The sequence below is a fragment of the Macaca fascicularis genome, chromosome 20 (assembly GCF_037993035.2).
Source record: "Macaca fascicularis isolate 582-1 chromosome 20, T2T-MFA8v1.1".
Taxonomy (NCBI): Eukaryota; Metazoa; Chordata; class Mammalia; order Primates; family Cercopithecidae; genus Macaca; species Macaca fascicularis.
In genome coordinates this window covers 50,631,131-50,655,136 of record NC_088394.1, presented here as the reverse complement: position 1 = coordinate 50,655,136, position 24,006 = coordinate 50,631,131, and the positions used below count along the sequence as shown (strand labels likewise).

The 24,006-nt window shown below is 42.8% G+C and overlaps 1 long non-coding RNA gene across 2 annotated transcripts; it reads left to right on the top strand.

Moving 5' to 3' along the window:
• Positions 1-13,736: 13,736 nt before the first annotated feature.
• Positions 13,737-20,006, top strand: LOC123570545 (uncharacterized). Of its 2 annotated transcripts, none has more exons than XR_006694817.2 (3): positions 13,737-13,787; positions 17,311-17,457; positions 19,243-20,006. It is a non-coding gene; the product is annotated as an uncharacterized lncRNA (long non-coding RNA). The 2 variants fall into 2 exon arrangements; XR_012429127.1 differs by having other exon boundaries at positions 13,737-14,813.
• The last annotated feature ends 4,000 nt before the right edge of the window (positions 20,007-24,006 follow it).

Below are 24,006 nucleotides of genomic sequence, written 5' to 3'. Positions count from 1 at the left end.
ATAGGCAGATGGGGCAAGTCCCCAGTGAAACCCCACCTCCCAGCTGAAGACAGTTTAAAGCCTGAAAGCCAAGCTACAAGTTAAATCCTCAGACCGAATTGAGAACTTGTCTTCCTGTCCGGCACACTTTCCTCTGATGGATCCCCACCAGTTACCTATTTTACATATACCTGCCCTTTCCTAATTGGTTTTCTATGCTGTTGTGCCCACCTTTGAATGGTGTCTTTGCTTTAACCTTCTTTGCATACTCACAAACCAATCAGCACCCACTCCCCATCTTGTGCTTACAAAGACCCCAGACTCAGTCACGAGAAGGGAAGATGGCCTGACTTTGGGTAAGATGACCTGCCCTTCCTGTCCCCTTTCCAGCTCCCATCTCTGCTGAGAGCTGTTTCCATCGCTCAGTAACATTCTCTGCCTTCACCATCCTTCAGTCGTCCACATGACCTCATTCTTCTTGGATGTTGGACAAGAGCTCGGGACAAAGGCAGCCACCTGATGTGACCAGACAAGGTGCCAACTGAACTGCTAACACACTCCCGTCCATCATTCTGTGAACAGTGGAACTAAAAAGGCACTCTAACAAGAGCACTGGGACTTCAGGGCCCTGAGCACCCTCACCTGGGCACTGGTGCATTCCCCTCAAGGCGACATGCCTGGTCTGCCAGCAGACCCTGCATGGAGTTTGTTCCTGGGTCAGCACATGGAGCAGCCAGCCAGATTCTGCACTTGCTCATTCACGTGCTCCCTTCCGCAAGGGACTGAGTGTGGTGAGCCGAGTAGATGGAATGTCCCTGCTGTGAGTCCAGCGAAAGGGCTGAGAAAAATCCTGCATTAAAATGAGCAAGAAGCATGGCATACATGGGATTGGAGAGCTAGGCAGGAGATGGATTATATAAGGCTTTATTCATGGTAAAAGTTTTATTCTTAGTGAGATGGGAGCCATTGAAAGGCTTTGAGCAGGGAAGTACATCATCTGATTTATGTTCACTCTGAGGTCACTCTGTCCACTCTGCAGAGAAGAGACTGGAGAAGGGTACACTAGAGTGTACATGGGGAGACTTGGGGAGACTCCTGCGTCCCTGTGTCTTTTATCCAGGTGGTGGTATTGAGAACTTTCAGCCTCAGGAAGCAGCAGGACCTTTACTGGCAATTTCTAAAGGATGAGTGAAACCTGTATAAAACTGGTTTGGAAGAACTTATATATTAGCAACAGACAAGATGATCATTTTTGTGTGAAAGGTTCTAGAATATGCCATTGTTTCTATGTAGGACCCTTTCTGTATCATCTCAAGAAAGATACAATGGCATCAGAGAAGGTGGATTTTAAAGGGCACAAGCGTGAGGAGAGAGCAAAGACCAGTGCTGGATGCTTCAGGCTGGGAGAGTGTTGTCTAAAGAGAACATAATCTATCTAAATATGTTTTAATACTTTAAGTTCTGGGATACATGTGCACAACATGCAGGTTTGTTACACAGGTATACATGTGCCATGGTGGTTTGCTACATCCATCAACCTGTCATCTACATTAGGCATTTCTCCTAATGCTATCCCACCCCTTGCCCCCCACCCCCCAATAGGCCCTGGTATGTGATGTTCTCCTCCCTGTGTCCACATGTTCTCATTGTTCGACTCCCACTTATGAGTGAGAACATGCAGTGTTTGGTTTTTGTTTCTGTACTACTTTGCTGAGAATAATGCCTTTCAGCTTTATCCACGTCCCTGCAAAGGACATGAACTCATCATTTTATGGCTGCATAGTATTCCATGATGTATATGTGCCACACTTTCTTTATCCGGTTTATCATTGATGGGCATTTGGGTTGGTTCCAAGTCTTTGCTATTGTGAATAGTGCTACAATAAACATATGTGTGCATGTGTCTTTATAGTAGAATGATTTATAATCCTTTGGGTATATACCCAGTAATGGGATTGCTGGGTCAAATGGTATTTCTGGTTCTAGATCCTTGAGGAATTGCTACACTGTCTTTCACAATGGTTGAACTAATTTACACTCCCACTAACAGTGTAAAAGCGTTCCTATTTCTCACATCCTCTCCAGCATCTGTTGTTTCCTGACTTTTTAATGAACTCCATTCTAACTGGCTTAACATGGTATCTCATTGTGGCTTTGATTTGTATTTCTCTAATGACCAGTGATGATGAGCTTATATTCATATGTTTGTTGGCCACATAAATGTCTTCTTCTGAGAAGTGTCTGTTCATATCCTTCACCCACTTTTTGATGGGGTCTTTTTTTTTGTAAATTTGTTTAAGTTCCCTGTAGATTCTCAATATTAGACCTTTGTCAGATGGATAGATTATAAAAATTTTCTGTCATTCTGTAGGTTGCCGGCTCACTCTGATTATAGTTTCTTTTATCTGTGCCGAAGTTCATTAGTTTAATTAGATGCCTTTTGTCAATTTTGGCTTTTGTTGTGATTGCTTTTGTTGTTTTAGTCATGAAGTCTTTGTCCATGTCTATGTCCTGAATGGTATTGCCTGGGTTTTTTTTCTATGGTTTTTATGGTTTTAGGCCTTACATTTAGGTCTTTAATCCATCTTGAGTTAATTTTCATATAAGGTGTAAGGAAGGGGTCCAGTTTCAGTTTTCTGCATATGGCTAGCCAGTTTTCCCTACACTATTTATTAAACAGGAAATCCTTTGCCTATTTCTTGTTTTTGTCAGGTTTGTCAAACATCATATGGTTGTAGATGTGTGATGTTATTTCTGAGGCCTCTGTTCTATTCCATGGACCTACATATCTGTTTTGGTCCCAGTACCAGGCTGTTTTGGTTACTGTAGCTTGTAGTATAATTTGAAGTCAGGTAATGTGATGCCTCCAGCTTTGTTCTTTTTGCTTAAGATTGTCTTGGCTATACGGGCTCTTTTTTGGTTCCTTATGAAATTTAAAGTTATTTTTTCTAACTCTGTGAAGAAAGTCAATGGTAGCTTGATGTGAAAAGCATTATTGAATCCATAAATTACTTTGGGCAGTATGGCGATTTTCATGGTGTTGATTCTTCTTATCCATGAACATCAAAGGTTTTTCCATTTGATTGTGTCCTCTGTTATTTCCTTGAGCAGTGGTTTGTGGTTCTCCTTGAAGACATCTTTCACATCCCTTGTAAGTTGTATTCCTAGGTATTTTATTCTTTTAGTAGCAATTGAGAATGGAATTTCACTCATGATTTGGCTGTTTGTCTATTATTGGTATATAAGAATGATTGTGATTTTTGCAATTGATTTTTTTTTTTTTTTTTTGAGACAAAGTCTCACTCCGTCCCCCAGGCTGGAGTGCATTGGTGCGATCTTGGCTCACAGCAAGCTCTGCCTGCTGGGTTCATGCCATTCTCCTGCTTCAGCCTCCTGAGTAGCTGAGACTACAGGTGCCCACCACCACACCTGGCTAATTTTTTGTATTTTTATTAGAGACGGGGTTTCACCATGTTAGCCAGGATGGTCTTGATTTCCTGACCTCATGGTCCATCTGCCTCAGCCTCCCAAAGTGCTGGGATTACAGGCGTGAGCCACCGCGCCCGGCCTGCACATTGATTTTTTTTTATCCTGAGACTTTGCTGAAGTTGCCTGTCAACTTAAGGGGTTTTTGGGCTCAGATAATGAGATTTCCTAAACATACAATCATGTAATCTGCAAACAGGGACAATTTGACTTCCTCTCTTCCTATTTGAATACTCTTCATTTCTTTCTCTTGCCTGATTGCCCTAGCCAAAACTTCCAACACTACGTTGAATAGGTGTGGTGAGAGAGGCCATCCTTGTCTTGTGCCAGTTTTCAAAGGGAATGCTTCTTTGTTCTTTTTGCCTATTCAGTATGATATTGGCTGTGGGTTTGTCATAAATAGCTCTTATTATTTTGAGATACTTTCCATCAATACCTAGTTTACTGAGCATTTTTAGCATGAAGGGTGTTGAATTTTATCAAAGGCCTTTTCTGCATCTATTGAGATAATCACATGGTTTTTGTCATTGGATCTGTCTATGTGATGGATTACATTTATTGATTTGCATATATTGAACCAGCCTTGAATCCCAGGGATGAAGCCAACTTGATCGTGGTAAATAAGCTTTTTGATGTGCTGCTGGATTTGGTTTGCCAGTATTTTATTGAGGATTTTTGCATTGATGTTCATCAGAGATGTTGGCCTGAAATTTTCTTTTTATGTTGTGTCTCTGCCGGGTTTTGGTATCAGAATGATGCCGGCTCATAGAATGAGTTAGGGAGGAGTCCCTCTCTTTCTATTGTTTGGAATCATTTCAGAAGGAATGGTACCAGCTCCTCTTTGTATCTCTGGTAGAATACGGCTGTGAATCCATCTGGTGCTGGACTTTTTTCAGTTGGTAGGTTATTCATTATTGCCTCAATTTCAGAACTTGTTATCGGTCTAGTCAGGGATTCAACTTCTTCCTGGTTTAGTCTTGGGAGGGTGTATGTGTCCAGGAATTTATCCATTTCTTCTGGATTTTCTAGTTTATTTGCACAGAGGAGTGTATAGTATTATCTGATGGTAGTTTGTATTTCTGTGGGATCAGGGGTGATATCTCCTTTATTATTTTTTATTGTGTCTATTTGATTCTTCTCTCTTGTCTTTATTAGTCTGGCTAGCGTTCTATCTATTTTGTTAATCTTTTCAAAAAACCACCCCCTGGATTCATTGATTTTTTGAGGGTTTTTTTGTTTCTCTATCTCCTTCAGTTCTGCTCTGATCTTAGTTGTTTCTTGTCTTCTGCTAGCTTTTGAATTTGTTTGCTTTTGCTTCTCTAGTTCTTTTAATTGTGATATTAGGGTGTTGATTTTAGATCATTCCCGCTTTCTCATGTGGGCACTTAGTGCTATAAATTTCCCCCTAAACACTGCTTTAGCTGTGTCCCAGAGATTCTGGTACATTGTGTCTTTGTTCTCATTGTTTTCAAATAACTGATTTATTCCTGCCTTAATTTCGTTATTTACCCAGTAGTCATTCAGGAGCAGACTGTTGAGTTTCCATGTAGTTGTGCAGGTTTGAGTGAGTTTCTTAATCCTGAGTTCTAATTTGATTGCACTGTGGCCTGAGAGACTGTTTGTTATTATTTCCATTCTTTTGCATTTGCTGAGGAGTGTTTTATTTCAATTATGCGGTCAATTTTAGAATAAGCGTGATGTGGTGCTGAGAAGAATGTATATTCTGTTTATTTGGAGTGGAGAGTTCTGTAGACGTCTATTGGTTCACTTGGTTCAGAGCTGAATTCAAGTCCTGAATATCCTTGTTAATCTTCTGTCTCGTTGATCTAATATTGACAGTGGAGTGTGAAAGTCTCCCACTATTATTGTGTGGGAGTCTAAGTCTCTTTGTAGGTCTCTAAGAACTTGCCTTATGAATCTGGGTGCTCCTGTATTGGGTGCATATATATTTAGGATAGTTAGCGCTCCTTGTGCATTGATCCCTTTATCATTATGTAATGCCCTTCTTTGTCTTTTTTTATGTTTGTTTGTTTAAAGTCCGTTTTATCAGAGACTGGGATTGCAACCCCTGCCTTTTTTTTTTTTTTTTTTTTTTTTTTAGCTTTCCATTTGCTTGATAAATATTCCTCCATCCCTTTATTTTGAGCCTACATATGTCTTTGCACACAAGATGGGTCTCCTGGATGTAGCACACTGATGGGTCTTGACTCTTTATCCAATTTGCCAGTCTGTGTCTTTTGATGGGGGCATTTAGCCCATTTACATCTAAGGTTAATATTGTTATCTGTGAATTTGAATCTGTCATTATGATGCTAGCTGGTTATTTTGCACATTAGTTGATGCGGTTTCTTCATAGTGTCGATGGTCTTTACATTTTGGTATTTTTTACAGTGGTTGGTATAGGTTTTTCCTTTCCATATTTATTGCGTCCTTCAGGAGCTCTTGTAAGGCAGCCCTAGTGGACCTGAGGAACAAACATCCCTCAGCATTTGCTTGTCTGTAAAGGATTTTATTTCTTCTTCTCTTATGAAGCTTAGTTTGGCTGGATATGAAATTTTGGGTTGAAAATTTTTTCTTTAAGAATGTCGAATATTGGTCCCTACTCTCTTCTGGCTTATAGGGTCTCTGCAGAGAGAATTGCTGATAGTCTGATGGGCTTCCCTTTGTGGGTAACCTGACCTTTCTTTCCAGCTGCCCTTAACATTTTTTCCTTCATTTCAACCTGAGGATTATGTGTCTTGGGGTTGCTCTTCTTGAGGAGTATCTTTGTGGTGTGGTGTTCTCCGAATTTCCTGAATTTGAATGTTGGCCTGTCTTGCTAGGTTGGGGACGTTCTCCCGGATAATATCCTGAAGTGTGTTTTCCAAATTGGTTCCATTCTCCTAGTCACTTTCAGGTAAACCAGTCAAATGTAGGTTTGGAGCCGGGCACAGTGGCTTACACCTGTAATCCCAGCACTTTGGGAGGCCGAGGCAGGTGGATCACAAGGTCAGGAGATTGAGACCATCCTGGCTAACACAGTGAAACCCTGTCTCTACTAAAAAATACAAAAATACTAGCCAGGCATGGTGGCAGGTGCCTGTAGTCCCAGCTACTCGGGAGGCTGAGGTGGGAGAATGGCATGAATCTGGGAGGTGGAGCTTGCAGTGAGCCAAGATCGTGTCACTGCACTCCAGTCTGGGGGACAGAGAAAGACTCTGTCTCAAAAAAAGAAATGTAGGTTTGGTTTTTTCACATAGTCCCATATTTCTTGGAGGTTTTGTTCATCCCTTTTCATTCTTTTTTCTCTAATCTTCTCTTCACACTTTTTTCATTAAGTTGATCTTCAATCTCTGATTTCTTCTGCTTGATCAATTTGGCTATTGATACTTGTGTATGCTTTACTAAATTCTCATGCTATGTTTTTCAGCTCCATCAAGTCATTTATATTCTTTTCTAAACTGGTTATTCTAGTTGACAGTTCCTGTAACCTTTTACCAAGGTTCTTAGCTTCCTTGCATTGGGTTAGAACATGCTCCTTTAGCTCGGAGGAGTTTGTTATTACCCCCCTTCTGAAGTCTACTTCTGGCAATTTGTCAAACTCATTCTCCATCCAGTTTTGTTCCCTTGCTCATGAGGAGTTGTGATCCTTTTGAGGAGAAGAGACATTCTGGTTTTTGGAATTTTCAGGATTTTTGCACTGGTATTTTCTCCTCTTTGTGGATTTATCTAACTTTGATCTTTGATATTGGTGACCTTCGGATGGGGTTTTTGCATGTGCATCCTTTTTGTTGATGTTGATGTTATTGCTTCTGTTTGTTAGTTTTCCTTCTAACTGTCAGGCTCCTCTCCTGCAGGTCTGCTGGAGATTGCTGGAGGTTCACTCCAGACCCTGTTTGCCTGGGTATCACCAGTGGAGGCTGCAGAACAGCAAAAATTGCTGCCTGCTCCTTCTTCTGGAAGCTTCGTCCCAGAGGGGCACCCACCAGATGCCAGCTGGAGCTCTCCTGTATGAGGTGTCTGTCAACCCCTGCTGGAAGGTGTCTCCCAGTCAGGAGGCATGGGGATCAGGGAGCCACTTGAGGAGGCAGTCTGTCCCTTAGCAGAGCTCAAGCACTGTGCTGGGAGATCTGCTGCTCTCTTCAGAGCCAGCAGGCAGGAACGTTTAAGTCTGTTGAAGCTGTACCCACAGCCTTCCCTTCCCCCAGGTGTTCCATCCCAGGGAGATGGGAGTTTTATCTACAAGCCCCTGACTGGGGCTGCTGCCTTTCTTTCAGAAATGCCCTGCCCAGAGAGGAGGAATCTAGAGAGGCAGTCTGGCTACAGCAGCTTTGCTGAGCTGCAGAGGACTCCACCCAGATCGAACTTCCCGGAGGCTTTGTTTACAACTGTGAGGGGAAAGCTGCCTATTCAAGCCTCAGTAATGGTGGACACCCACCCCTCCACAAAGCTTGAGCATCCCAGGTCAACTTGAGACTGCTGCACTGGAAGTGAGAATTTCAAGACAGTGGATCTTAGCTTGCTGGGCTCTGTGGGGATGGGATCTGCTGAGCAAGACCACTAGGCTCCCTGGCTTCAGCCTCCTTTCCAGAGGAGTGAACAGTTCTGTCTCACTAGTGTTCCAGGCGCCACTAGGGTATGGAAAAAATATCCTGCAGCTACCTTGGTCCCTTCCTAAATGGCTGCCCAGTTTTGTGCTTGAAACTCAGGGCCCTGGTGGTATAGGCACCCAAGGGAATTTCCTGGTCTGTGGGTTGTGAAGACCGTGGGAAAAGCATAGTATCTGGGCTGGATAGCACCATCCCTCAGAACACGGTCCCTCATGGCTTCCCTTGACTAGGGGAGGGAGTTCCCTGACCCCTTGCTCTTCCTAGGGGAGGCGACACCCCACCCTGCTTCTGCTCGCCCTCTGTGGCCTGCACCCACTGTCGAATCAATCCCAATGAGATGAACTGGGTACCTGAGTTGGAAAGGCAGAAATCGCCTGCCTTCTGTGTTGAACTCGCTGGGAGCCGCAGACCGGAGGTGTTCCTATTTGGCCATCTTTAATCTACCTAAATCTTTAAACGCTTTAAACTATGCAAATAAAGGTGAACACAAACTTGCTAATAAATCCTGAGAAGATACCATCTGAGGATGCATGACATTGACAAGAATGCTGATCCTCAAACTTGGCTGCAGGTTAAAATAACCCAGTGGGCTTTAAAAAATTGTTGCCTGGCCATTGTCCAGGCCACATCCTAAACCAATTAAGTCAGACTCTTTGGAAATAGAGTCTAGGCAACAGGAACAGTAAAGTTCCCAGGTAATTCCTAAGTGCAGCCGTTTGAGAACTGCTGGCAAAGAGTAACATTTTTCAAACTTTAATAGACACACGACACAGCAGCCGGGGGGCTTGCTAATATGCTGATTCTGAATCAGTAAGTCTGTGTGAGGCCTGAGAAGCTGTGCTTTTTTCTTTTAATTCTTTAAAATATATTAATTTACTTTTGTTAACTTTTAGGTTCAAGGGCACATGTGCAGGTTTGTTATACAGGTGAATTGCATATCATGGGGACTTCGTGTGCAGATTATTTTGTCACCCACATAACAAGCACAATACATGATAGGTAGTTTTTTTATCCTCTTCCTCCTCCCACCCTTCACCCTCATACAGGCCCCAGTGTCTGTTGTTCTTTTCTTTGTGACTATGTGTTCTTTTTTTTTTGAGACAGAGTCTCACTCTGTCGCCAGGTTGGAGTGCAGTGGCACGACCTTGGCTTGCTGCAAACTCCGCCTCCTGGGTTCAAGCAATTCTCCTGCCTCAGCCTCCCAAGTAGCTAGGATTACAGGCACGTGTCACCATGCCCAGCTAATTTTTATATTTTCAGTAGAGACAGGGTTTCACTATGTTGGCCAGGATGGTCTCAATCTCTTGACCTCATGATCCACCTGCCTTGGCCTCCTGGGATTACAGGCGTGAGCCACCACACCTGGCCCATGTGTTCTTAATGTTTAGCTCACACTTATAAGTGAGAACATGCAGTATTTGGTTTTCTGTTTCTGCATTAGTTTGCTTAGGATAATAGCCTCCCACTCCATCCATGTTGCTGCAAAGAATATTATCTTGTTCTTTTTTATGACTGCGTAGTATTCCATGGTGTATATGTACCATATTTTCTTTATCCAGTCTACTATTGATGAGCATTTAGATTGATCCATGTCTTTGATATTGTGAATAGTGCTGCAATGAACATACACATGCAAGTGTCTTTTTGGTAGAATAATTTATATTCCTTTGGGTATATTCCCAGGAATGGGATTGCTGGCTCAAATGATAATTCTGTTTTACGTTCTTCGAGAAATTGCCACATTGCTTTCCACAATGCCTCAACTAATTTCCATCTCCACCTGCAGTATGTAAGCCTTCCCTTTTCTCTGCAGTCTCTTCAGGAGATGCTGTACTTCCAACAAACTCCCGGTGAGGCTACTGCTGCTGATCCAGGCCCCTCACTTTGAGTAGTGAGAGCATAAAGAAGGGACAATAAGCCAGGCACAGGGGATCACGCCTGTAATCCCAGCACTTTGGGAGGCTGCGGCAGGAGATCTCTTGAGCCCAGTTCAAGGCCAGCCTGGGCAACATGGCAAGTCCTCATGTCTACAAAACAGCATTTTACAAATTAGCTGGGTGAGGTGGTGCATGCCTGTGGTCCCAGCTACTTGGGAGGCTGAGATGGGAGGATCACTTGAGCCCAGGAAGTCGAGGCTGCTACGAACCATGATCAAGCCATTGCACTCCAGCTTAGGTGAGAGAGTGAGAAGCTGTTTCAAAAAAAAAAAAAAAAAAAAGAGAGAGAGAGAGAGAGACAGAGAATGAGAGACTAGAACTTCTTAAAGTGAGGAAATCTTTGATTATTTGCTCTAGCATTTCCTAGCTGTGAGCTGATTAACCATCTAGTTTTCTGAGGCTCTCCTGATTATGGCACTGAATGTTCTATGTCCTGGTCAAATTGGGATATTGGTCACCCTATGTGTGATCTTACTAAATCAGATAAAGCCTCAGAGCCTGCTAAAGTTTTCATAAGAATGAAATAAAGTATGTTCAGATGTCTAATGTAGTACCTAGCACAGAGCAGGAATCCAAAAATGCTTGAGAGTTGATTTTCAAGATAATAGCTTGCAGTTAAAGTCACAGTGAGTTACCATTTCACACCCACCAGATGGCTAATGTGAAAAAGACTGAAAATGCCAAAGTTGTCGAAGATGTGAAGTAAGTGGAACTTTCATGGAAAAATTGGTAGAACCACTTACAAATACTGTTTAGCAGTAGCTTCTCACCCCATGCACCTCCTATGACCCAGCAATTTCCATCCTAAGTATAAACTCAAGAGGAATAAATATTTGTTTTCCAAGCATATGAATAGAAGCTTTATTTATAACGGTAAAAAATTAGAAACAACTCAAAAATCCATTAGTAAATTGGACATAGAAATTGTAGTATATTCATAAAGTGGAATATAGAAATAAAAATAAACTATTGCTACAGACAACAACATAGATGAATTTCGCAAACATAATAGTGAACGAAAGAAGTCAGATACAAAAGATACACAATAGAATTTCATTTATATAGAGTTTTTTGTTTTCTGTTTTGTGTGTGTGTGTATGTGTATGTGTGTGTGTGTGTTTAACAGAGTCTTGCTCTGTCGCCTAGGCTAGAGTGCAATAGCATGATCTCGGCTCACTACAACCTCTGCCTCCTGGGTTCAAGCTATTCTCCTGCCTCAGCCTCCTGAGTAGCTGGGATTACAGTCGTGCACCACCACGCCTGGCTAATTTTTGTATTTTTAATACAGACAGGGTTTCACCATGTTGGTCTGGCTGGTCTCAGACTCTTGACCTTGTGATCTGCCCACCTCAGCCTCCCAAGGTGCTGGGATTGCAGGCGTAAGCCACTGCACCAGGTCTATATAGAATTTTAAAGACCTAGCCCCACCTACTCTTTGGTATTAGAAGTCCAAAAAGTGGTTTCCATTGGAGCGCATCAGACCTGCAATGTTCTCTTTGATCCAGGCATTGGTTACACCAGGATGTTCACTTTGTGGAAATTCATCTACCTGTACAATGTTATTTGTGTACACTTCTATATAAACAGTGTACTTTAATAAAAAGCTTTTTAAAAAGATCAAAAGGTATAAAAACAAACATAGGAAATTATTAGTCTCAGAGAGAATACTAACTGAAAGCTTCAATGGATCCCAAAAGGTCTTAGACAATTCACCAATGAGATTTCTTAATGGCTTCTAAGAGACTGGGGATACTAAACACTTGAATAGGCATCTTTCTCCTTTGAATGGTCTCCAGGGATCTCCCATCCCTACAGCACACTGAACTACCTCCAGGTCTAACTAGTGTTACAGTCACTGTGTCCTACGCTTCTAGGTAGGTGTTTAATAGAGGGAAACTTCTCTCTTCATCGCTGCAAAGAAAGCCCAAACCTTACCAAGGCAGCATGAAGTTTCTACACGATTGCATTAAATTACCTAAAACAACCTGTAATATAATTCACCTTCCACCTGGCCCCACCCCTCTGAAACACAGTCCATCCATCCCTGAGAATCACCATAGATGCTCATCATCTACCTGTTGGGACTTATTTTTTAGGCTCCACCTGCCAGTTCTTAGAATTTCTGATGCCATAAGGTATGCTAAACAAGCTGAATGCCAAAACTGCCAGATCACTACGTTAAAATGGAATTACTGGGCCAAAATCAGAAGTCATTTAAATCTTCAGCAAGCTCTCATTGTGGCTGTTGATTCAGAAAACCACGGTTTCCCTGAGACCAGTGGTGTTCCTGACAGATGTTTTGCTTGAACAGAGCAGACCTCTTCCAAGGAGTCACTTACAATAGCAAGTGCAAATGAAATGTCAAGAATCTGCAGATCTCTTGGTCTTGTCACTTTGGTGGAAAAGAAGATGTGCCACAGGAGCATCTCAGGTGCATCTTCTCTTCAGGGAGGAACCAAACAGCACACCGGTAGCGTTTGCTCTGGGTGTATTTCACAGTAAGCTTTACAACACACTTGCTCTTTTAACAGGTGAATGGATATGTCATCATCATCATCAGCAGCAGCAGCATCATTATCAGGAGTTATTCTATTTTTTGACACAGCAGTGTCCTTGCGTAAAATAAGCCATGTCAGATAAAGCCTCCTCCCATGTCCCTCAGAGTCAAATTCAAAGTCTTCATGGAGTTCCCAGATTCTTCCTGATCTGGCCTTGTCTCATCTTGCTGATGTAACCTCTAGCCTTCCAGCCACACTGGTCCCTTGCTGCTCCTGGGACACTGTACGTGTGTGCCTTCGGACTTGCCACTGCCTAGCCCCTCTGCTTGGAACACTCTCCCCCACATATCCTATTGTCTAATTCTGCAAATCGTTGCTTTAATGTCACCAGTTTAATGAGTCCTACCCTGACTACCCTGTCCTTTCTTACTGCCTCTACTTTAATCCCCTCTACACTGACTTACTTATTTTTCCACACTGTTTTCACTTAACATACCATATATTTTCTTATTTTGTTTATTTTTTATTATTTGTCTTTCTGCACTAGAATGTTAACTCTACAAAGTCAAGAGATTTTATTGTTATCGTTCTGTTTGGTTCACCAACGTATTCCAAGTACTTAACACATAATAGGCATGTAGTAGGTGCTCAATAAATATCTGTTGAATGTTAAATGCTTACAATTTGGGGGCTTAGCATGTACTGTTAGCATGTTATGTGCTTTATATGTATACATATAATACGTAGCAAACCATGAGAAGAGTAATATTATTAACCACATTTACACATGAAGAAACTGAAGCAGAGAGAGGTGGGTTAACTAGCCAACGGTCATACAGCTAGTAAACAATGGAACCGGGACTCAAACCGCAGTCATCAGATCTTAGAACACTAGATCTTGACCACAGCAACTCAACTGACAGAAGCAATGCCAAGAAGAGGTTATGCACTCAGCAGGCAAGTTTTGCTTGTGGTAGACATCAACTTGTCATTTCTGCATTTATTCTTTTCCTGGTAATTGCACCCCCATTTCCCTCTAGGAAGTGATTTCTTCTTCCATTTTCCATCTCTGGGCTTCTGGTACACTGGACTCTATTTCCTGAGCGAGAAGAGAAGCATGTGATGGGAGAAAGCCAATCAGCATGTGGCATTCCACAAGCCTTGGAGACTGGCTGAGAAGTAAGCATGTGACCTGATCAGAGTTGAGAATGCTGGGGCAAGAAGGTTTCACTTCTCCTGCAGGTTTCACTTCCTGGGAAGCTGGAAAACTGTATGCATCATCTTGGGAGCCTGCTGGGGTGAGTCAGCTTTTGAATAGAGCCAACACCAAGGAAGTAGAGCCAATAAATGGTATGACTGGCCCCGGGTCCTGCCCACTGGGCTTGTCTGAAGCCTCCAGGTGCTGTCTGTATCCCAGCATCCTCTGTTGGTAATGGCTTCCCTCTGTGGTTGTGAGAACGTGCCCCCTTCCTTTGGTTTACTTCATTTGTTTTGTCTTCCTTCTTCCTTCCTTTCTTTTTTTTCTCCTCTCACTTCCTTTCTTTTTCTCTTCCTTCTTTTTTTCTCCTCTTTCTACTCTTTTCCTTTCTCCTTTCCCCTTCCTTGCTTTCTTCCTTTTTCTTTCTTTCTTTTCTTCTCTCCTAACACTGAGTAATTAGTATGTGCCAGAAATTATGCTACATTTAAGTACATTGTCCCATTTTAGTTTTACAACAAACAGCCATATTATATAAGAACGTTTAATATTCCCATTTTAGAGGTAAAGACACAGGCTGGCAAATTTGCACAAGATCACCCAAATGGTAAGTGATAGAGTCAGGTTTCGGAGCCAGGCAGTCTAACTCCTGTCCATGCACTCTTAATCACTAGATTACACAGCCTCCTTTGTGAAGCACAGGGTTATATGGAGGCCAGACCAGAGTTTATAAGGAAGAAAGGGTGGCTACAAAGTCAGCCATATGTGCACGCAGGTAACTGTGAAAAGAAGAGACTAGTGTAGTGATTCGAAAGAAAGCTTTGTATTTAGGCCAGTCCTGGTCTGAATTCTGCTTCTTCCATCTACTCACTGTGTGAACATGGCACATTAATTAAATTCTCTGAGCTCCTGAATTCTCATCTTTACAGTGAAGCCAATACTACCAGTCTTGAAATGATGTTGCCTGATTTAACTGAGAAAATGAACACAAAGTGTTCCCCAACTATTTGGTACATAGGTGAAAGCTACTATGATAATAACATTATGTATGGTTACTATTAATATTCTTCTTATTATAGTCACCCTTAGAATTCTCAGTCCCAACAGCAGGAGTCCTGAAGACAGCAAGGTATGTTTTCTCCCTTGTGATTTTAGCCAACAGTTGGCACCTATCTTCACCCTTGGAACTGAAGACGATTTATATGCAGCTAAAAAAAAAAATCCATTTAATCTGTGCTGGATGTTATCACCCTTAGGAGTTAAAACATATGATGTGCAGCCTTCAGGGTGTGACTGTGTTTAAAGAGATGTTCTCAGAAATACGCACGTGTCCCAGCGAGGGGTGAATTAGTCTGAGTTCCTCCCTAGGTGATGTCAAGCAAACAGTTCTTTGAGAATTAGGCAATCTGGCTACTAAACCATTGGTATTGTGCCACGAGGCATAAACCTTCCCAAGCAGGAGGGTATTGTACAAATAGGAATCATCTCCTGGATCTCAGATGAATGCAGCTGTGGAAAATAGCATTTTAATAAATGTATTCTCCAAATGGAGGCACTTTTATTGCAAAACATTCCTTTTGTATCCTGAGAGAAATGGAATGTTTTGGTTAGGCATAAACAACAGTGAGAGCATTTTCTAAATACACATGTTTTCTGCATGTCAGTTTAATTACATGTTGTAGATCATTTTTGAGACTCCTTGGGGATAATAGGTTCAAAAGCAATGCTTCTCTCTGTCTTGAGCGACCAGAAGTCACGATACCTGTTTTACATTTGGCTGTTTACAGTCCCTCTCCTTCCTTCTCCATTCCTATAACTGTTCAGTTATATTTACGTTTACGAAAGCGCATTACGTTTGGGTGTCAGCGCTGACCGGAAGATTATTTGAAGTTAAACCACTTTACCAGCTTCCATTTTCTTCACAACATTCCTTTCCACTTCTGCTTTTTCTTTAAAAGAAAAAATTCTGACTTAAGAAAACTTGATCCTTTTGGAACAGACCAGCCACAGCTACTCCTTCCTGTGCTCCTAGACAGGAGTGAGGCGAGAGGGCTGAGAAGTTTGGGGGGTGAGGGGGAATGCTAAGGGAGGGCAAGGGCAAATGGGGCCTTCTCCGCAGGGCACATTCAATAACTCTCTTAGCCTTTATGCTGTAGGACAGGGGCTCATTTGCTCGATTTGGGGTGACAGCAGCCGGTTTTGTTACAGCATAGCTGGAGTTTTAAATAAGTGCAGCTCTCAGAGGCTGAAAGCGGCATTCGTTATCTTAGCCATGGGAAGGCATGGAAATCAGCGGTGTTTTTGGCAAGGGCAGCATAAATCCACTGTTTGCAAGGCCCCGACCCAGCCAGAGAGGAAGGAATGCACAGTTTCCCTTTGACGGTGAGATTTCCTGCTTCTTGTTGGAAAGAGTGTCTGGACTCCGATGCACAAGCAAAGTCTGCATCAATTACTTGAAAGGAAACCAACCCTATTCCTGAAGATTTGGCAGCAGAAACATTCATTGTTGAGAAAAGGGGGAAAAAAAAGACTAATGAACTCCCCTCTCTTCGGTATTTTCAAAGGCCTCTTGTGTTAGTGACTGCTATTTTTTTTTTCTCTTTTTTTTTTTCCAGAGTTCTTAGGAACTCTCATTAGCCCCTCAATAAATGCTACTTTAAGGGCTTGTAACTTTGTCATTAAATCTTCACTCCAAGATGAATTAAGGTTGCAGCCAAGAAATGCCCTCCCCACCGCCAGTGAGCTTCTTTACAATCACCAAAAAGGCAGGAAAATAGATTTGTGGGGGATTTTTAGTACTCGTTTACGTGCCTTCCTGTCAAATAGTGATTAATTCAGGGCCACTTAAGTTTTTCTAACTTTCATCCATAATGGGCACGTTGACATTTTTATTTGAATCTCTTTACGCCATCCAAAATAATCTCCTTCAGCAACAGAAACTGCTGGTTAATTGCCACAGAGCAGCTGTTACCTTTTCTCAGTCGACAGCCTCTTTCAGGATGGTTTTGAGCTCCGTGCCTGTGGAACGCGCGGGCCGGCGACAGCGTGTCAGGTGGATTGATTGAATGGCCCCCTTGTTCCCGACTAGCTGTGTCTACGATGGTATCAGGGCCAAACAAAGCCCTGCACATCTAAATATAGCATTTTCTTTGGCCCCCGGCCCTCACTGTCTTGTTTTCCCATTCTTCCATGCTCTAAAGCAAATACCAGAGAGCCCCATTTTAACACGTCTTACTTTTACACGTCTTGCTTGCATATTCCATGGGTCAAACTGGCCCCAGAAATAGAAGTTCATGCACAATTAATCTGATTTTCTGGTTAATTGAAGGCTTACCAGAAAACTGCTTTGAAAAATTCACTGTTGTTACAAAGTCTTCTGGAAAACGTGTTCAGACACTCTCAGGATGGCAGAGTCTTGCAACTAAAAGAGAATTTGAGGTCTAGGTGCACAAAGGGCAGTGTCTGTGGATCTAGCCAAGATACCTGAACTTTCTGCCTTCTGCACAACCCATTTCATTTTTGAACCATTTTTGTTCCAGGGTATTACTTTATATTTCCTGCCTTGATTATTAATGAAGTGAATGGTTTTGTTGTTGTTGTTTCTTAACTTGTTTTCTTGATGACAGGGCTTCGGGAAACCCTGTTGACTATTGTCCTCTCCAAGTAGAGACCCTGAAGATGGGGTAAGATGGCGTGAATTTTCAGGGTCTGTGAAACATCTGTGGCCACCATAGACTCTGAGCCTCTTTTCTTATTATCTGTTCCTTACCAAGGTGAGTGAATGAAACCATTAGATGAGTTCCTAGTAATCAAATTTTTGCTTTATTGCTCTCTACAGGTAGTCCTTACAGGTTGTTGGCATACTTGTAGTGAAAGAAAGAAAGGAAGAAAGAAAGAAAGAGAAAGAGAGAGAGGGGGAGGGAGGGAGGGAAGGAAAGTAGGAAGGAAGGAAGGAAGGAGAGAGACAGAGAGAGAGAAAGAAAGAAAGAAAAAAGAAAGAAAGAAAGAGAAAGAAAGAAAGAAAAAAGAAAGAAAGAAAGAAAGAAAGAAAGAGAAAGAAAGAAAGAGGGAAGGAAAAGAGAAAGAAAAGAAAAGGGAAGACTAATTTAAAATAATGTATTATACTTTTCTCTAATTTGTGTTATAAGTTCAAATAATAAAGAAACGTGAAATATAGAAAGAGGAAATTACCTAAAGTGTATCCTATAGGAAAAAATATTTTACAAATTACAAAAAAAGAGTATCTGGTCCATGCCTGTGTGGAGGTGGTACAGCCCTGAATCGGGTGTGGTTGCAGCACAGGCTTCTACAGTTTTGGCTGTCAAGTCCACCATCTGCTTACTTTGCCTTCAAAGCGTTGATAGGAACTCCAATCAGCCTTCTAGCTCCTCTTAAAATCCCAGCTGAGAAAAGTGTTATTCAGGGATGTCTAAGAATCCTGATTGCCATCCACTCTACTAGGCCCCTAGAGCTCTACCTTTGGATCAAGTTGGAGACCAGAAACCTGCTCATTTGTGCTGTATTTAGGCCAAGGTTAGGAGTTATTCAGCACACATGTGGTCCATCATCTGCCCTCTGCCTATGGCAGGCATCTCTGAAATAGTGTAGCCTCTTTTTTGCCCAGCTTAGATGCGGTCTTGAATCCTTCTCATGACAAGACTCGGTGAGCCCACCACCAGAAAACTGGAGTGGGCACTGGACAGGTGCCCCTTTGCTTCACTTTTTTGCTCCACTTTTTTGCTCTGCCCCTGGCAATTTTGCAACTCTGTTTGCTCTCACAGTTGACAATGAACTTCTGTTCTCATTGTCCCCTTATAAAGAGCCCTGAGTGCAGAATTTATTTGAAAATAAAGCATCTGGAAAATTCTTCTCTCCTTTGAAGAACTGTATACTCTGGTGAAGTGAGGCTTTGTCATTAGTCATCATCCCGTTTTCACTCTTGCTGCCAGGAAGCTGTGAGTCAGATTTCAAAGCTCAATGGTAGCAAACAAAATGAGCCTTATAATTGCCCTATTTGCAACTTCCTTTTCTCTTGTCCAGAGTTTTTGTTTTTATCATTTGTGGCTTGGGTGGTGAACTGCCTTCTGTCAATGAGGCAAAGGTATAAATAAATAAATAAACCAGTTTTAAAACCATGCACCCAATTGTAGTGTCTTATCAACGCAAGCCTCAGTCTGAGAGCACGTTTTGTTTTCCTTCATGCTTACAAACAAATCCATGCCTTTGCATGCTACCTAAGAAGAAGGACTGGCTGCCAGAACAATGTAACTAGAGCTGGAAAGGGGAAATAAAACTGGGTTGATGGACCTGGATACATGAGATCTTTATTTTCTGCCCTGTGAGAATGTTGTTGTGGCTCCATTTTACAGGTAAGTGAGGGCAGACGCAGCTTCCTGGGGCCACCAGAGTGTGACTGGGTGATGTGTCACTCCTGAGCCCTGCCTCCAGTCCGCTTTGGCGTGTAATCTTGTGCAACCTTTTTTATTTCAAAAGTGCTTCTGCACTCCCCGGTCATTCCAATGCTGCTGGTGAGCACACTTCATTTCTACTTTGTTTAGCAATCAGAACCGCCACGACTTTCGAAAAGCATGAAATCTCTAAATGAAGGAACGTAAAGTACTTGGCTTCCAACCCCCCAATATGGAGAAACAATCTGAATACACAAAATTAGAAAAACATACACAGAATGGTTGTTTAAAATTCACAGCTGTCAACATCAAGTATTTTGTGCGAGAGAAAGAATGTAAGAAACATCAGGTTAACAAAATAGCTGCAGATGGATCGCTTCGCGCAGAGGACTAGGCTGGCATTGTCTGCGCCCTGTTTTGCAGAGGCTCATTTGCATTGCAGGACAAAGGTTCGCTGTTGGAGACCCTTTCTCTCCACCCTCCTCCTCCAAAAGGCACCTCGCCATCCGCAGTGAAGATAGACCGCCTCCCTCCTCCCATCAGAAACCTACAGGAACGAACACAAATCTGTTATTTTAACACAACGTGGGCACAAAGTGGTGTTTTCATTCTGAATAAAGCTGGGGGAAGCTGAAGAATAGGGCCTTTTATTTGCAGAAGATACTCAAAGGAAGCAAGATTGAACCGTAGGCCAGCGTATGAGAATAAAGTTGTTAGAGATTTTGCAGCCTGTGGCCTGGGAGCTCCACTATAAGTTCCCTGTCAGCTTGGAGCACTTTGCATCAGAATGCATAATTGCATCTGTTAATTACATTTTTAGCCTGGTCCTCCAACATAGAATAAATTCATTTTCCTCCCATTTTTCAGACTGCCTGGGAGAGGAGACTTTTTTTTTTTCAATTTAATAAACATGATTGACAACAGAAAATGCAGATTTACTTTCTTTCTCTTATGACTGTGTATTGGTATCCAGAACGCAGACATGTATTTTGCTGAAGATTATACGGCAACCCCTTAACAATTGCATTCATTCCGCAAATTCTAAGAGCCCTGTTTTATGATTCTTGTAAGAAGTAGCTTGAAAGTGGCACAAAGAAATGTTTAAAAATACACAGAGGCTAAGGACATTTTAAGCACCGTATCTAAAGTGGCAGAGATGGCATTTCAATGGTAAAGGCCAGCCGCTGAGACCAGTACTGTTGAACTCTGGGCCTCCAGTCCCTGGACCGTATTAAGGGGGTTGAGCTGGAAGTGGCTCAGTCTTTTGCCAGTACCTTTGAACCAGGAACCCTTGAGTTTCCAGTCTGCTATTGCCCCACCAGACAGTTGTCTCTGACTCTGCCCAACGTCATGGATTGTCAGTGAGACAACTGGGAAGGACACCCTGACTTACCTGGAGAAGAGGTTAGAATAGTGAGAGGGAGCCTGGGGAATCTAGCCCCTCTCTTCCTTCCCTCTCCCTCTCTTTTGCCGGCCCCAGAAAAACATGGGTGAAAGTCCACCTTCCCTATCTGGGTGGGGGCATAGCACAGGAAAGATGACTTTAACTAAAGCTGAGAGACCAGGAGGACAATGTGATTTCTGAGGCCATGGCATGAGGCGCCATGAGTCTGGGGGTGGTGGCTGTCCAGTCTTGCTCCGGACGGTGGTCCCATGATGTAACTGAGGGCCTTGACACCAGCTCTTTAAATCAGGGGCTGCTTTAGGAGCTCCCTGCTACCATGGTTTCTAATGGCCTTAATCCCAGGCCTGAGGGGCACGTTAAATAATTTTTCTTTTTTAACCACCTAAGAAACTCTCATGTTTGAGTAGAAAAGAGAGAAAAAAAAAAGCAAATCTTCCAGAGCATACATAATCTCCTCTTGATCTGGTCTCCTCGGGGCCTCTGACTGGCAAAACTAAGCCTGCAGGATGGTTCTCAGAAGACGAGTGTGAGCATCTCCCCACCTCCGTCTGGGAGAGCACGCTAAGGAGCCCCGTGGCATCTTCAGAGCCCTAAGCTCAGACTCTTCTCTAGCAGCTGTAGACACACATACGAGCCTTGATGTCGTACGGTCATATATCTTCCTCCAAATGAGAGGTCAGATGAGATCATCAGGGTGAAAGAGCTTTGTAAACTAGAGAGCACCGGACAAATGTCAGTCTGTTTTCATTATTAACCGGGAGCACGGGCTCTCTCCTGCCAAGGAGCCTATTAAAATATTGTCTTTATCTGAGTTCTTTTTCTTTTTTCAAATTGTTAACAAATATTTACTGAGAGCCTAGCACTGGCCAGGCATTTTACAAACATAAATCAGATCATGTCACTCTCTGGGTTGAAACACTCCGAGGCGCCCCGTCACACCTAGAATAACATGAACAGTCTTCTCTGTGGCCTGGAAGGCGGCGTGTGATGGGGCCCAGCAGCCTCTCCCTCCTCAATTCCTTCCATCTGCCCCCTTTTTCCTCTGCTGTGGCTGAGATGCCCCCCTCGCTGCTCCTCAAACATGTCAAGTTCATTTTCACCTTAGGCCTTTGCCCACGCTGTGGAGTCTTCCTGGAAAACGCTCCACTGCACCCAGGTCTCTGTCAAATGTCACTTCTTCAAAGAAATCATCTTTGACCACATCTCTAAAATGTCCTCCTTCCACACGAATACTCTTTGTCCCCATACCCTGTCTTAAGGCTCTTCATAGCCCACATCCTAGTCTGAAATGATTAAAGATGTTTGTGTGCCTCTGTGCGTGTGTGCGTGTGTGTGTGTGTATTGCTGTCTCATCCACTAGAACACATGCTCTGTAAGGCATGTTTTGCCTGTTGCTGCGTGCCCAGACTCTAGAATAGCACCTGGCACATAGTAGGTGGTCAGTTAATACTAATGGTACAAATACAAAGCGCTGGGAATGCAGAGATGATAAGAAATCAAGGGGCTTATAGTCCTGTCCTTGATCTGATGGGATTTGGCTCAAAAGGAAAGCAAGAATAATTAATAACTCAATGCTTATGCTTCAGTGGAAAAGACTCAGACACTCAAGTTATTTCATTTTCATAAGAAGGCTTGCCCAAGCTTGAGGATCTGGTTCCTGAGGTCTTCTTTGAGCCAAGACTCTTGGCGTGAGATGTATGAGGACGAGGGTCCACAGATGAGTCAGGTTAAGAGACTGCTGGGGACACACTGGGAGAGCCACCCAGCTCCTAGCAACTCCCTCCGTTCTAGATCGGTTCTACCCAGCTCTTTTTCCTGCCTGTGTGTGGATAAAATGAGAGCCACATCATTCCTGCTCCCTGCTGTGTTGATTAGTGAGGAGTCATCGCCTCACTCACGCTGAGCTAATGACGCTGTCTCAACCCTAGTTTATAGGTAGGCAACAGCCTTCAGCCAGGTCAGTGGGGGACCTCTCCTGGGGATTTTCCAACTGGAACTAGAGGAAAAAACTGTTTTCCAGTCACAAAGCTGTGAGGATGTGAGGCCAGGAACACCCATTAACGGAGGTTCTAGTTCATGGCAACAGCGAAGGGATGAACAACGCAGAGACAAGAGTGAGTGACCAAGATGGAGAGACAGAGAATGTCCAGGCTCTGGTTTCACCTCCACTCCCTCCCTGCCTACATCCTAAGCCACTAAATTCCCTCTTTTGCTTACACTAGCTCAAGCTGGTTTTTTATTTCATTAAAAACACTCTAATGAATATATTTTTCTTTAGTTATTTAATTATTATACAATAAATACATAAATTCAGTTTAAAAATCCACACACTTTAAGAAATTATAAAATGGGAAGTTGCCTTCCTCCTTGCCCACCGACTGCTACTCCCTCCCCCGTCTCAGTCCCACTCCTTGGTTTCATTCCCTGGAGGTAACCCGCAACCACTTGTTAAACTTATTATCCTTCCAACTGTCATTTGACAGACTTCTGGCAAGCATTTTGAAAAGCAGCCGAAAATCCTTTGTAATTTTGATTTATCTGATTGTAATATATATTACTCTTGTAGATTTTCAAACAATGGGTTATTCAACCATTTATTTCAGTCAGCTTTGTCTGCATTAGTAAATGTTTTGACATTAGCCATTTATTTCAGAGATGAATGATTCATTTGGGTATTTCTCAACAACATAAAATAATACCCTGGGTGAGGGCATGGCTGACTTTTTGGCAGGGACTGAGTTATTCATTTTTACATTCCTCATGCTGCTCAATGTGCTTCGCACAGAGTAGGCACACAGTATGCGTTGGAATGGATGAAGAATTTGGTGAAAGGGAGCTTGAGACCGAAGGGGGAAGAATGAATCTTTATTGAGTGCTTTCACAACACCGCGGACTTGGCATGCTTTGTCTCTTTCTGTCTTTGCTGCAGCTCCCAGCAGCTCTCATTCTTGTCCCTTCTCCAGCTCGTTCTGGGGTTTTCCATTTCATGATGTGACTTCCATGTCTCTCCAATGAATTCATATTCCTTGGGTTTGCCAGACTTGGTTTCTGTTGCTTACAGTTCAAGAGCTCTAACTGACAGAGAAATCAGAGCATTAAAAGTAGGGCAAATGGACTACACAGAAAAAAAAAATAGATACAACCCTACTTACAATGTGGAAAATGAAGGCAAAAACCCACTAAGTACTTGTTTTAGGGCACATGGTTAAGGAGTGGCCAAACAGGAATTAACTCAAGTCTATCAGGATACAAAAGTCTGGCCCTCTCCACCACCCTGCAACCGGGTGCCAAGACTCTGGCCCAGGAACAAATTATGTCTAGAGGCCAGAAAAAGCATGACCCAACTTGCATGGTTCTCACTAAGAACTCAGGCTGCATGTGGTTGGCAGAAGATGGCCTCTTTCAGAAGTCTGTAGGTTTTATCCTTGGAGAATTTTCTAGATCTTTGCTGATGCCAAAGCATGTTTTAGACACTTAGAAAAAAAAATATTTGCATGAGAACTCATGAA